The sequence below is a fragment of the Piliocolobus tephrosceles genome, chromosome 6 (genome assembly GCF_002776525.5).
Source record: "Piliocolobus tephrosceles isolate RC106 chromosome 6, ASM277652v3, whole genome shotgun sequence".
Classification (NCBI taxonomy): Eukaryota; Metazoa; Chordata; class Mammalia; order Primates; family Cercopithecidae; genus Piliocolobus; species Piliocolobus tephrosceles.
In genome coordinates this window covers 91,761,224-91,775,730 of record NC_045439.1, presented here as the reverse complement: position 1 = coordinate 91,775,730, position 14,507 = coordinate 91,761,224, and positions in this window count along the sequence as shown.

Below are 14,507 nucleotides of genomic sequence, written 5' to 3'. Positions count from 1 at the left end.
TATGTCCTTTGTAAGGACATGGATGAAGCTGGAAACCATCATTCTGGCAAACTATCACAAGTACAGAAAACCAAACACCACATATTCTCACTCATAGGTGGGAACTGAACAATGAGAACACTTGGACACAGGGCGGGAAGCATCACACACTGGGGCCTGTTGTGGGTTGGGGGGAGGTGAGGATAGCATTAGGAGAAATACCTAATGTAAATGACAAGTTAATGGGTGCAGCACACCAACATGGCACATGTATACATATGTAACAAACCTGCACGTTGTGCACATATACCCTAGAACTTAAAGTATAATTTTAAAAACTAAATTAAATTAAAACAAAAAAAAAGAAAAAGAAAGAGGGAGAGAGACAAAGTTACCCAAACTGAAGAGAAGGTGGGAAGCTAAGCATGACAGGGGGCGTCAGAATTCTTCCTGGGAGAGGATTTTGAGTCTCTGAGGGTAAGAGCCCAGAGAGATAGCTGAACTTCTCTGAATTCAAAAAGAAGAAGAATTACATAGCGGGCCAGGAAAGAGAGTGAATGAGAGTGGGAGTGGGAGAGAAAGAAAGCAAGGATGAGCAGTGGTACAAGGTTGGCCTCCAAAGTTCTAAAGTGACTTCGAGAAGATGAGGAGCAGCGATATCTAACACTGAATTATAATCATTTGAGTTTCTGTGATGTAGATTCCCTTTACCTACAGAATTCCTTTAAAGTCTGCCTACTGTTTTGTGTGTGTGTGTGTGTGTGTGTGTGTGTGTGTGTTTAGCAGGAAGGTTTGGGCAAGGTAGCAACATGATTGGATTTACATGTTAAAAATATGTTTATCTTCTACTGGTGTGGGAAGGAGAGACTACAGAGAAACTACAGAGAAGAAAGAATGACAGCTGGGTGCAGTTGTCAGAGAAAAGATGTTGGTGGCTGTACTGAGAGCATGGGGCTGAGAAGTGGCGATGTTAATGATGTATTTGGGAAGTACAGTCACCAGGATTTGCTGTGATTCTCGTGCAGCCAGATGGCACCTTTTGCAGACTAGTGTCCAAGCATCCTGATTTAGGTTGCTTTAATTGAACTGCTTTTTGTTGGAGTAATTATATTTTATTATCCCTACATGCCTGCTATAAAGTGCACTTAAAGGGCCAATCCAGCCCCCAAGAGTCATAGCTTTGAATATATTACTTCCCTGCTCGACAACCCTCCATTGCTCCCAGTACCTTCCTGTGAAGTCCACAGTCCAAGAACTGATGCCAAGCTACTCTTTCAGCACATCCTAGAGGACCTCCTTTTGAGACATCACATGCCTCCATCAAACCAACTATTTCCTGCTCCCATTATATATACCCAGCTTTGGTAGACTATGTGACTGTCATAAAAATGTACCATCCCTCCTCATTTAGCCATCCCTGGGGAGAACAATACTTCCCACCAGACTGGCATCAGGCTTGACCTAGTGACTTGGCTTACCTGGTGAAATGAGAGTAAGCCTCAGAGTAGAAGCTTGAAGAGTCTTCCATGGTTTTCCCCATGTTGTTTTCCCCTCTTCGAAAAAGCCAACTTGTCCCTAGTGGACAGAAGACTGTGAATGACATGATCATTGGAGGTTGGAAGATTCAAGCAAGAGCCCTAACACATTTTGAGGAGAAAGACTGACTGAAGAGTTTGCTTCTGGAAACCTCAAGTTTCATACCGACCTTGCTCCCTCCCCACACCCTGTGGATTCCACTGCCCTGACAAGCTGGTTTAGGGCGAGTGTGGGTTCTGCCCAGAGGCCTGGGCAGGGTTGGGATGGGATGCCTCATGCTCTCCTTGATGAGCCCTAGGGTGGTTGTCCTGGGAAGCCGGAGAGCTGGCCATGGGAAAGGGCTCATGCTTCTCACCTCCTGTGCCATATAGTGCACTGTTCATATGACATGGCCAGCTTGGAAACAGATGTCTTATCTCCCTCACCACAGGGTGAGCTTCCACATGGCAGGATTCGCACTGTCCCTTGTTCCCATCTTCTCTGTGCCTAGAGATGGCTTCACTAGGCACTCGGCAGCATGTAAAGTCCTTCCCAAGTAAGGGAAGGCAGCTGGTGAAACTAGATTCTCCATTCAGACTTCCTGCGTCTGAATCCTGCCCCGGACACTTACCAGCTATGGGGTCCCAAGCAGTCTGCTTACATCTCTGAGCCTCACTTCCTCGTCTGTAAAATGGGCTGGTAACAGCAGTCCTTACCTAACAGTGTTGGTCAAAGGATTGAATGGACTGATTTCTATAAAGCCCTTAGAACAGTACCTGAACACTCCTCATGCTTTCCCAGTGTTTATTAAATAAATCCTCCCTTCTTATAAAGACTGATCATCTAGCCTTTCCAAGGCTGATAGAAGTTTATGTTTTCTAATACCGCATACATAATACAAAGCTAGAGAATTGTTTCTGATTAGATAGGATCAGATTAGCTTTATTATGTAAAGTACAATGGGCAGACCTAGGACCTAGGCACTGAAATTCATTCATTCATTTATTATTCAGCAGGTATTTATTGAGAGCCACTGTACTAATCTCTCGGATTATGATAGTGAACAAAACAAACAAAAAAATCCTAGTCTTGTGAAGGCATTTTATAGTGGGGGATGGGGATAGACAATGAACAAGATAAATAGAATACACATCCAAACTGTGTCAGCTGAGGATAAGTACAAATAAGAAAAATAAATAAGGAAGGAGAAAGGGGCTTGCAAATTTGGCTGAGTGTGGGCAGCAATGAAAGACTTGCTTAGAGAGGCAGATGTTGAAAGCAGACTGTACCCAGCAACCTTTTGTACACCTTGGACAGTCAAGGATTCTAAAATTGCATTCACCTCCTTTCTTGAGCCCGCTGACCTCAGGTGATGCAAAGCAGATGACTATCTCAACTTTTTTGCACACACCCAAGCTAAACATTTAACTTGGAAATTCTCATAAGGACATGGCGGCTGGGCCAGGGTAAGCAAACCCAGTGGACCAAACCTATGTTTGCTGTTTTTGAAAAGAAATCTTAATTAGAAGGTGCAATGACTGAAGTTCCCTCCCAGAGGACAGTTGACTAAACGATTCATGAAGAAATAAAAAGAGGGCCTGAAGCAGAGAGATTGCAGATTACTTCTCCTTCTGAACTCTCCACGTGGAAATCCCAGGGTGTTCAGGAAGAGTGAATAGTTGCACGAGAAGACTTGTGCCAAAGGGAACATAAGCCCTTACATTGTGCTTTCAGCTTCTAATACAAATGAATAAATCCTGTTAATATAATTTGATAACTTCTGGGTTTATTTATCATTTCTTCTGCAAATCTCACTTGAATCGCAGTTTTAGAACCTCTGTCATTTGTCGCTAGAAATAATTGCTCCTGGGAAAGGAATCTGGCTTCTGACAGGAAGGCTTGAAGGAAGGACTTGCTGAGGCTGAGCTGGCTGGTGGCTCTCTTTCCCGGGCCTTTGCTTTTCGCAACACACATCTCCAGGCCATGATGGACAGTGGGGAGAGGAGGAAAGGGTTCCTTGTCAATGTGTGAGGGAGGCTTGACACTATGGCTCCCAGTGCAGGAGGAGCCTTTGGAGAGCCACAGTGACCCAGCTCTGGCCACCTTCCAGCTGCCGCATGCTCAGGAGGCATGCACAAGGCCACAGATGCTATGAGACTAAACTCCTTGGCCCTCTTTAGAATGTGGCTGAGGAATGATACTGGCCACACTGGAGTGGCGAGCTATGGACTTTTTTCTATGGAGGGTGAGCAGAAAGCAGTTTTACCAATTTGATGATAATGACCCACACTGAATTAATTTCACCTGAACTAGCAGTGGTGTCTCAACTTCCTGCATCAAGGCCTGAGAAGTGCAAAGAAAATATGGAGAAAACAGAAAATTATATTTTAAGCCTAGGCTGCTTTTTTGCAGGTTGTACCTTGGACGCCAATAACCAACATTGTTTCTAGCAAGGTGTGAGTTACAGGCAAAGAAATGCAAGGGTATCTAAGAGGGTGAGTAGGCAAAGACACCATATTGCAGGCATGGGAACACATCACACACAGTAAGAGACTCAAATGTTTGTTTGGTTTTTGTTTGTTTTTTGGTCAGGTCTGCCATTGTGCATGAAAGTTCCAATTTTGCCTAATGTAGGAAAAGAACTCAAATATTTCTTTGTTCTTTATAGATTCTTCTTCAAGTCAGTAACTCTATACAGGATTCCAGCTTTCTCTAGCCAGCCAAGTAAAACAAAACCCTGTAGTGCCTGCCCGGAGCTATCACACACACCCCTTCATCCCCTGCACCCCATCTCCTGAGAAGCTGCAGAAATTACTTTTTCTGAAAGTCTCAGGGAATTAACAACCAGTCCTAACATCTTGGGCACTGCTTGTGATAGCTACATTTATGTGTCAACTTGGCTGGGCCATGGTGCCCAGATTATTTGGTCAAACATGATTCTGGATGTTTCTGTGAAGGAGTTTGGGGATGAGATTTACATTTGAAATGGGTGCACTTTGAGTGAAGCAGATTGCCCTCCAAATGCGGGTGGGCCTCATCAAGGCAGTTGAAGGCCTGATTAGACTAAAGACTGACCTCCCTGCAGCAAGAAGGAATTCTCACGGCAGATGGCTTTTGTGCTTGGACTGCAACTGTTCCCTGGGTCTCCAGCCTGCCTGCCTGCCCTGCAGATTTTTAGACTTGTATCTCCAAAATCATGTAAGCTAATTCCTCAAAATAAATCTCTCTCTACCTATCTATCGATATATATGTAGAAAGAGAGAGATTTTTATGCACGTACATCCTATTGTTTCTGTTCCTCCCGAGAACACTGCCCAAGAGTTTCTGTAAAGATGGCACCTTTGGGGTGAAGAATTAAGATAACACACAAAATCATACACATCATGGCACACATATATGTTATAGCATCACGCACATCTGTACACATTTTGTTAAGCATTCTTTCAGATAACTCTATATTGGTGCATATTCTCATTCACACTTACATGTGGACAACTTTAAGAAGGCATCACAATATAGGGCTGTTCTGTAGAACACAATATAGGGTTGTTCTATAAGTAGCCTAGTGCATTGAACCACGTGTCATGAACACCCCTGATCACAGACGATTTTTACTTTTTTATTAAATGGCTCCCAAAGACCATTATATATTTGAGTTCCATTTTGAAGGACACATAGATTATTTCTGGTCTTTAACTATTAAACATAGTTTGGGCTGGGTGCAGTGGCTCACATCTGTAATCCCAGCACTTTGGGAGGCTGAGGCAGGAGGATTGCTTGAGCCCAGGAGTTCAAGGCCAGTCTGAGCAACAAAGTGAAGCTCTCATCTCTACAAGTAATAATAATAATAATAACTGGGCATCGTGGTGTGCACCTGTGGTTCTGGAAGGCTGAGGCTGAAGGATTGTTTGTTCCTGAGAGGTTGAGGCTGCAATGAGTCATGTTTGCACCACTGCACTTCAGCCTGGGCAACAGAGTGACATTCTGCCCCAAAAAGAAATAAATAAAATAAAATACTTCTATGAAAATCAGCTTTTCCTATATGCTTCTCACATCTAGGTGCTTATCTGCTAAAGGGAAATTCCTTGACGTGAGACTGTGAGATCACAGGGTCAAACTACGAAGAAAAAAGGGTATGATGATTTACACATTCACAGATAGTAAAGGAGAATGCTCATCTTCCCACATGCTTTTGTAACATTGGAACTTAGGTCTCTGATAAGCTGAGTAAAGCCCAAAGAATGCCCAGACAGGGCTGACTCCGGCAGGGAGCTCCTCTGCTCCCCTCCCTGCCTCCCTTCTTTCATTGTCCACTCTTGCTCTTACTTCAACCTCCTTGTATCTTTCCTTTTTACCAAATATGCCTTACTCATCCTACCCCAGTGTGTTCAGTTATTCTGTCCCCATCACCCATCATTGCCCTGCCCTCACCTCTGTCCAGCTCTCCTCCCTTCTAGGTCACCCACGTCAAGGAAGGCCCATGGGATGCCTTCTCAGTCACCACTGGTCTCTGCCCACAGCTCTCCGCCTTTTCTCTCCTAGGGTCCCTGGCGTGCTCTGTCCTTATTTAATAATATTTGTATCCTGGTTTTGTTTCCTTCCTGAAAACTCCTGGAGGGCAGAAACCTGTCTCCTGGATCTTTATACTCTGCAGCGGCTCCTCCCAGTGCAGGAGGACCAATAAATATTCAATGACCTGTCTTGGCAGATGCCTCTGTCACCAGCAGCCCCACCAGGGAGGCACGGCACAGAGGGTGTTTGACAGCTTCTCAGCCGCCTTAGCGATATTTTTGGTAGAAAGAGGGGGAGGTTTGGGTTAGGGAGGGTACGGTTAAATGCTATCTTGGGCAAATGGAAGCTTGTTCTTACTTTCTTTTATTTGCCACCACCATGTAAATCTACATCTCTCCAATCTCTGGATCCCTGGTCTGCCCTGGAGATTTGGTTTGGGTTTGGTTTGTGGTGTGCCCTGGGATTCCAGAACCACTTGAATGGACAGCATTGGGCCCAGGATGGATCCCCATTGACTGGGCTTGTCAAGTATCCCATGGTGCTGGTACACAGTATTCTTCCAGGCATCTTTTTGCAAACCACAAATGAAGATAACACGTCAATTCCAGAGGTAAAAGTTGTGCAGATTTATCTGTCCATGTTGAAGGGACAGGAGAAGAAAACAAGAATTAGTAGATGAAGCAAAATATACTCTATCCTCACCAAAGATATCAAGCTGCAACCAGAACGCTTTCAGTTATGAGAACAATGCAGACGCTCCGGAGGCCCCTGGGAAAGTCAGAGCTGATATCAGAAGTCCCGCCTCTCTCTGGGCTCTTGGGGCTGGTGTGGGGTGGCTGTTACCTCCTAGTGGAACTGTGGATTGGCACAGAGGCCCCAATACTTCATGCAGGGCTGTGGTCTCCACCTGCTTACAATGTAGTCCTCCAGCAGAGATGGGAGAACGAGTTCTAAGTTAATTTTGTACGCCCAATTCTGCTTTTTGATGGACACGACTATGCAAATACTGCCCCCTAGTGGTATAATGATGCACTGCATAATCTCAAACTACACAGTTTAATATGTGGAAGGGATCTTGGAATTCTGTCCACCTGCTTGTCTCATAGTTGAGGAAATTGAGGCCCAGACAGAAAAAGTGACTGTCCCAAAGTCACAGGCTAAGTGGCAAGCTCAGAACGAAACCTCAGTTTCCACCCTGTAATTTTTAACATCTCTCGTCACAATCAATGAAAATATTTTATCAGAAAACTATGCACTTCTTGGGAGAAAAACACTAGAAAAAGCCACTATCCTTTGTTTTGTTAGAATTAGGCCTTTTAGGATTTTTCAGGGTTTTTTTCTGATAAATAGTTTAAGTACAAAATCTATTAGTGGGTTCATTGTGGTTTTTGCTTTGTTCTTTACATGCACAACTAACTTTTTATGATTATTTATAATTTTTACGAAAGCCATGAACAATTTTTGAAAAGCGAATCATAGCAAGAAAAAATATATACATTACTTAAAACATTTAACTTGTGAAAACAACAGTTCTTTAGTATTTAAAATTTGGGGATACTGTTACTGTCATCTGAAGCAAAAAAAAAAAAAAAAAAAAAGTCAGCACTCAGCTACCTTATACATTTTCTTTTGCTTTTTAAACTTCTTATCACATTCAAAAAAGTAGAGAGCAGGATAGCCCTCAGAACACCTTCCATCTCTCTCTTGCTTCCCCTAACCTGGTTGTTGAGACTTCTCAGGCCTTCAGGCACACAGAGACTGCAGCATTTATCTGGTTCTCTTTTACTGAGACTAGCAATCTTTGTTTATTTTACTGGTGAATTCAGCCCACTTGCTGACACATTTATGTTCATTTCTATCATTTTATTTTGCCTCATATTTCTATTGTTTTTCGACTTTTTTTTTTTTTTTTTTTTTTTGTGAGATGGAGTCTCGCTCTGTCTCCCAGGCTGGAGTGACGTGGCGTGATCTCAGCTCACTGCAAGCCCCGCCTCCCGGGTTCAAGGGATGCTCCTGCCTCAGCCTCCCGAACAGTTGGGATTACAGGCACTTGCCGCCACACCCGGTAAATTTTTGTATTTTTAGTAGAGATGGGGTTTTACCATGTTGTCCAGGCTGGTCTTAAACTCCTGACCTCAGGTGATCCGCCCGCCTCGGCATCCCAAAGTGCTAGGATTACAGGTGTGAGCCACCGAACCTGGCCTGTTTTTCCACTTTTTACCCTCTTTTGTGGTCATCCCCCTCGCTCACCCAGCCCCATACCTCTTAATGCAGTTCTGCAAATTCTAGGTTACCAGACACTGCCAGGGCAGTCATCAGCTCCCGTAGATGCTTATTCCAATGCAGTCCCATTTTTATGCAGCTCCTGGAGCAGAAAATACTTCCTTATTTTCCTGTAAGCCATGCTATGCTTAGAAAAGAATGTTTTGTTTACTTTTTGTTTGGTTGTTTTGGATCCAGCATTTTAGGTGTGCTGCTATTTTGTCAGAAAGAATACTCTTATTTTTTTACTCTATTCTCTCATTCATTCAGTCACTCAGTCATTCAACAAGAATTTATGGAACATCAAATAAGTGCCAAGATTGTTTTAAATAGATCTTACTGTAAGTCTATTTGTAATCTGCTTTCGTTTGCTTAGGATATTGTGGACACATTTTCTGGTCAACATTTAATTCAATTTAAAATCATTTTCATTAGTTTATATCATTTGTTTTCATTTATATCGATAATACATCTAATTCTCAATTAGTAGACACTAAGATTATTACAAAAAGTGCCTATTACAATAAGCCTTGTGATGAATATCATTGTGGAAGAAGCTTTATGCACAGATACAATTATTTTCACAGGAAACAAAACACATGGAATTTGTGTCTCAGAAGACGAAATAAAAGACCAAAGGATGAGAATTTAATATATTCGAATCATGTACATTTAATGATCCAGAGCATAATTATCTTGTTTGGGATGGGGAGAGACTTTCTAAGAAAAGTTTTAAATAAAACAACACTAAAGAAAAAGTTGAATACTAAAGACTACATAAAAATTTAAAATTTCTGTACATAAAAAGCAAAAATTAAATGGCCCATGATAAAATGGAAATATATTCGCAGTGCAGAATAGGGGTTAGCAAGGGTCAAATCCTGCGGCCTCCTGTTTTTAAAATAAAGTTTTACTGCAATATAGCTACATCCATTCCTTTGTGTACTGTCTGTGCTGCTTTCACACTGGAAAGGCAGTGCTGAGTAGCTGTGACTTGCAAGTACTTCAGTACCTAAAGTATTTACAATGTAGTCAATTACAGAAAAAGTTTTCAACCTCTGCTGTAGATGATAGAAGTTTATCATCCTTAATATACAAAAACTCCTACAATTCGGTAAGAAAGCATACTTAATTGAACCAACATCTAGTCAACATCTGCTCTGTGCTGGGTCCTACTGTTGGGGACAGTAGAAAAAAGAGAGAGAGTCCCTGCCCTTGTGGAGCTGACCTTGAAAGGGGATCAGGCAGGTAACAGAAATACATTAACAAATGAATGTATTTATGTAATGCCACACATTGATAAGTGCTGTGAAGAAGCTAAAAAATGGCAATAAAAAACTGTGTTGAGCTTGGGACCGGAAATGTCCTTGGCTAGAAGATAGTTTTGTCTGTGGTGCTCACCGAAGGTCACTCAGTGGAGTTAACATTTGAGTTTACAATCCTTACAATCAGGATTACTTTGTAGCGTTAGAAGCAGGTAGTATGAATACCACAAAAAAGTTGGGTGTTGGTATTGTGCTATGTATTCTTCTAGGGTTATATCCATTAATCTAAAATAGTTATACATCTATTGAATGTTGCTAAATGAGAAGAGATTTTATTCTATAGACTGCTATATAATTTATTTTACTTAAGCATAATTTAATAAATTGAATGACTACAAATTACTTAACAAAGCTGCTATGATTGAACAATTTGCTCTACTTTTCAGTTACTGTCCCCTCATGATGCATGAAAGACTTTGTGTAGCAGAGCCTCACAGTTAATTTTTGACCCAATTATTTCCTTGGGAAAGCTTCCTAGAAGCAGAATTGCTAGATCAAAGAAAATGCACACGTTGAAGGCTTTTGAGATACACTGAAAACCTTGAGTTTCAGACAGTGGACAGTTATTTGCATTTCCTCTTAAAGTGAATAAGATTACCCATTTCTCCTCGTGCCATGAAAGCATTCACATTATTTTCAATGTGATATGGGCAAATGTTATTTTTCATATTTTAGTTTCCATGATTTTTGTTCAGGTCAAATATTTATATGTTTGTATTCATTTTTGGAGAAACTTCTCTTTAAAGTCTTTACTGATTTGTCCATTGTGTTTTTATATTTTTATTGATTTGAAAGAGCCCTATACATGTTAAAGACAATAACCTCTTAGCCAGTTTACTTGCCTCTAAATTCTTTTCATGATGGATTTGATAACAAATAATTTTTGATTCAATTAATCTAACCCACTTTTCTTTGTGATTTCTGCCTTTGATATCATTCATAAATAGAACTTTCCTAATTAGCCTGTATTTTAATCTACTACTTTCATACTTTCATTTTTGAAAGTTAAATCTTAGCATATTTACTATCTGATTTGGTATAACACGTAAGCTAGATTCTATATTCTTTTTTTCCCCCAAATGTTTAAGCCAATAGATTCAATGGCATTTACTAAATCACCTTTATTCTTTCTCAGGAATTTGAACTCACACCTTTTTCATCTGCTAGGTTTACATTATGTGCTTGTCTATTTTCTGGATTTTAATTCTATCTATTTCTGTGCTGGTTTCATAGTGGTTATTTTAACTTCATCTTCTATTTCTATTTGTAACTCAAATTTATTACTCTTCCTTTTGTACTATTTTCAATCATTTTTCTTTGAGATAAAGTTTTGTTTTCTTTATTTTCAATTTCCAAAGCAATTCATTTAAAATGTTCAAATTATAGATATACTTGGGATGGATTGAGAACATTAAATTATCTTCTCAAGCAAAATTTCCATTTATCCTAATTTTCCCATTCCTCAGTAAATGTTCATATATATACACATATATAAACAATATTGACAGTAAATGTTAACATATATATGAGCATAAAAATATTTGACCTGCATATTTTCTGTCAATATTGTTACAAGATTTTTTATGCTTCTAATATGAATGGAATCAGTCTTCCATTATACTTTTCAATTGCATATTACTGATACATAGAAAATATGTTCTTTTGTACTTTGTATTTTTTGTGTTTGTTTTATAATTTCCCCTTTAATGACATTTCCATCAGTTATAATTAACTTTACATTATTTTCAGTTTTTACGCAAATGATATTATCTGTAAAAAATGTGATTTTTTTCCATTTATTAAATATTTTATCTTGTTCATTTCCCTTGTCTGTTCACAAGGGACTAAAATCCCAAACCTATATTAAGTAATAATAGTAACAGGAGATATTTATAACTCGTTCTTAATTTTAGTGGCTATTTCTTATGCAGTTCACTATCAAGTATGAAGTTGACTCGATTAGAGATATTTATGCTATGAAGGAAGCATCCTTTCATTCCTATTTTATCAAGAGCTTTTAACCAAAATAAATGGCTGAATTTTATCAAAATATTTTTTGTGGGGTGAGATGGTAATGTCTATCAGGCTAATTCCATTACTGTTCATCTGTGACTTTTTTTTCTTTCTGCTTCATGTTTAAATGTTCCTATCTTCATAAAATACAACCTATTTAATCATGGCTCTTTTTCTTTTCATGAACTCTAAACCCATGTGATAACATTTTATTTATAATTTTTCTTCATTATCTTTTTTACATTTAAATATTTAATCCATTTGGAATTTACTGTAAGATATGAAGTAGAAGTCAACTTTGTTTTTTTTTTTTTTTTTTTTACAAAAATATTTAGCCAGTTGTCCACACACTAGTTATCAAAAGCCAAATTTCCAAAATGCAACATTTGTCATAGAATAATGTGATTTGATTGTCTCAGTCAGCTCAGGCTGCCATAACAAAATACCATAGCCTGGCTGGCTTAAACAACAGAAACGTATTTTCTCCCAGTTCTGCAGGCTGAAAGTCTGAGGTCAGGATGCTAGCATGGTCAGGTTCTGGTGGGGGCTCCTCCTGGCTTGCAGATGGTCACTTTCCCTCTGTGTCCTCATATGGGAAAAGAGACTGAGAGGCTGAGAGATCTCTGTCTCTCTTCCTCTTCTTATAAGGACATTGATCCTATTGGATTAGGCCCTACCCTTATGACCTCATTTTACCTTAATTACATCCCGAAGACTCTCTCTCCAGATATAGTCACTGGGGGCTAAAGCTTCAACATATACATTCTGGGAGGACACAGTTCAGCCCCTAGCAGTGATGTGCCTGGATACAATGTGCAGAGAATTGAGTTAAACAAACTCCTCAGTACATGACACGCTATTATCACCAGCCTGTGCAAGGGGACTCTGATTTCTCTTTTTTCTTACTTTTCATCCCAATTCCCAACTCCTATACACATGCAAGCTACTATGTCTAATTTCTCTGAGACATATTTTTAATGACAAATGTTACTAATTTGTCATTAAAAATAGTAATATTAACTAATACCATTAACATTGTTACTATTATTACTATTACTAACAATGATTTGAAATTTCTATTATTAACATTGATTTGAAATTTCTATTATTAACATTGATTTGTAATTTCAGTCCTTTGTGATCAATGAAAATATATGAAATGAAGTATTTAATAGATAAAAAATTACCAATTTTGTACACAGCATTATTGTTTACACATATGGTGTGTGTGTATGTGTATCCAAAACATAAATGTGAGTATATATAAATCTCAAAGACATTTACATATGTCAGAGACATTATGTTATCTTCATAAAATATTAGATTAATTGCATATGAAAGTGCTTCTAATTAATTTACATAAATGATACTATGTTGTAGATCTTACTATGTTCCTTACTTTTAAAATCTAAACTATGCTATCACAATTTTTCCATTTTAGTAACTCTATAAATAAAAGATACAAAAGAAAAGCTCTGAGGGGATAGGGCTGAGCATGTAGTATTGTAATGTTTATTGCTATCTAAAAATGGCAAGGAAAAATGAAATAAAAGAGGAGTACATCATATTAATTTACGATAAAATATTTAGACCTGAACTATGCAATATGATAGCCATTTGCCACATATAGTTATTTAAATGTAAATAAAATAAAAACTAAAATTCACTTTCTCAGCCACACTAACCACATTTCAAGTGTTCAATAGCCATGTAAGGCTGGTAGCTACTGTATCCAACAAACAGATCTAAGACATTTCTATCAATGCAAAACATTCTATTGGAAAGTGTTATAAGTAGGCAATCTCAATGCTGCAAAGATGGAGAGGAGAAAGAGTGGTGGAGAAAGGTATTTCCTTTTTACAAATACAAGGTCTTCTGATGAAGATTTTTCTAAAGTTTCTAGATGGAGTTTCTAATGCTTCCATTGCAAGGAAATACTTAAGGAGATGTTGTTAAATCTATGGACATTTGTTCTGCTGTCCTAGGCACTTTTCTACGTGAGTGACAGCACCACATGGTCCTACTCCAGTAGAGCTGACATTCTAACAGCCCACAGAGAAAGATGACAATCAAGAATAAATACAGGAAAGTCTTATAGAATGTACTAGGGAGGTTGTACTTTAGACTGGATGGTCAAGGAAAGCCTCTCTGAGCACATGGCATTTCATCAGTGCTAGAAAGACCAAGGAACTAGTCACGTAAAGATGTGAGGGAGGAGAAAGAGCAAGTGCAAAGTGCCAAGGCATGAATGCACCTCAAATACACAATGAAGCATAGGAAGGCATATGGCCTGACAGCAAAATAAGTGGTGGGGAGAGCCTTAAGAGAGACCCTGTCTGGCAGCAGTGGAGAATGAAGTATATTGTTCTGTTAGACCAGAACTTCTCAAACTCAGACTATTAACATTGTGAGTTAGATATTTCTTTATTAGGTGGGGAGAAGGGATGTCCATATGCATTTTATAATGGTTTGCAGTATCCTTTGCCTCTACCTACTAGATTCCAGTTGCATCACTCTAGTTGTGAGAACCAAAATTATCTCCAAGTATTTTCAAATACCCTTTGGGGACCAAGTCACCCTTCATTGAGAATCACTGTGCTGAACCACACTATTCTTTCAGGTCAGTTTCCAAATACTGATCCATGCCCATCTGTGATTCTGATCAGCCTAGCAATGATAACGTGGTCACACACTTTCCCTACAACCAATGACGATTCTTCCCTGTATACTTGCCTACAGTTGGAGGAGCAATTGTATCACATGCTTGTCCTGTCCAGTGAATTTTGGCTGGTAGCCTCGCATTTTATCAGAAAAACAAATCTACTGATGTGGCTTGAGTCAGAAATCCTAATCAACACCCTCATAAGGCCAGCCCAAGTCCTCGTTCTTGGCAGCACTCTA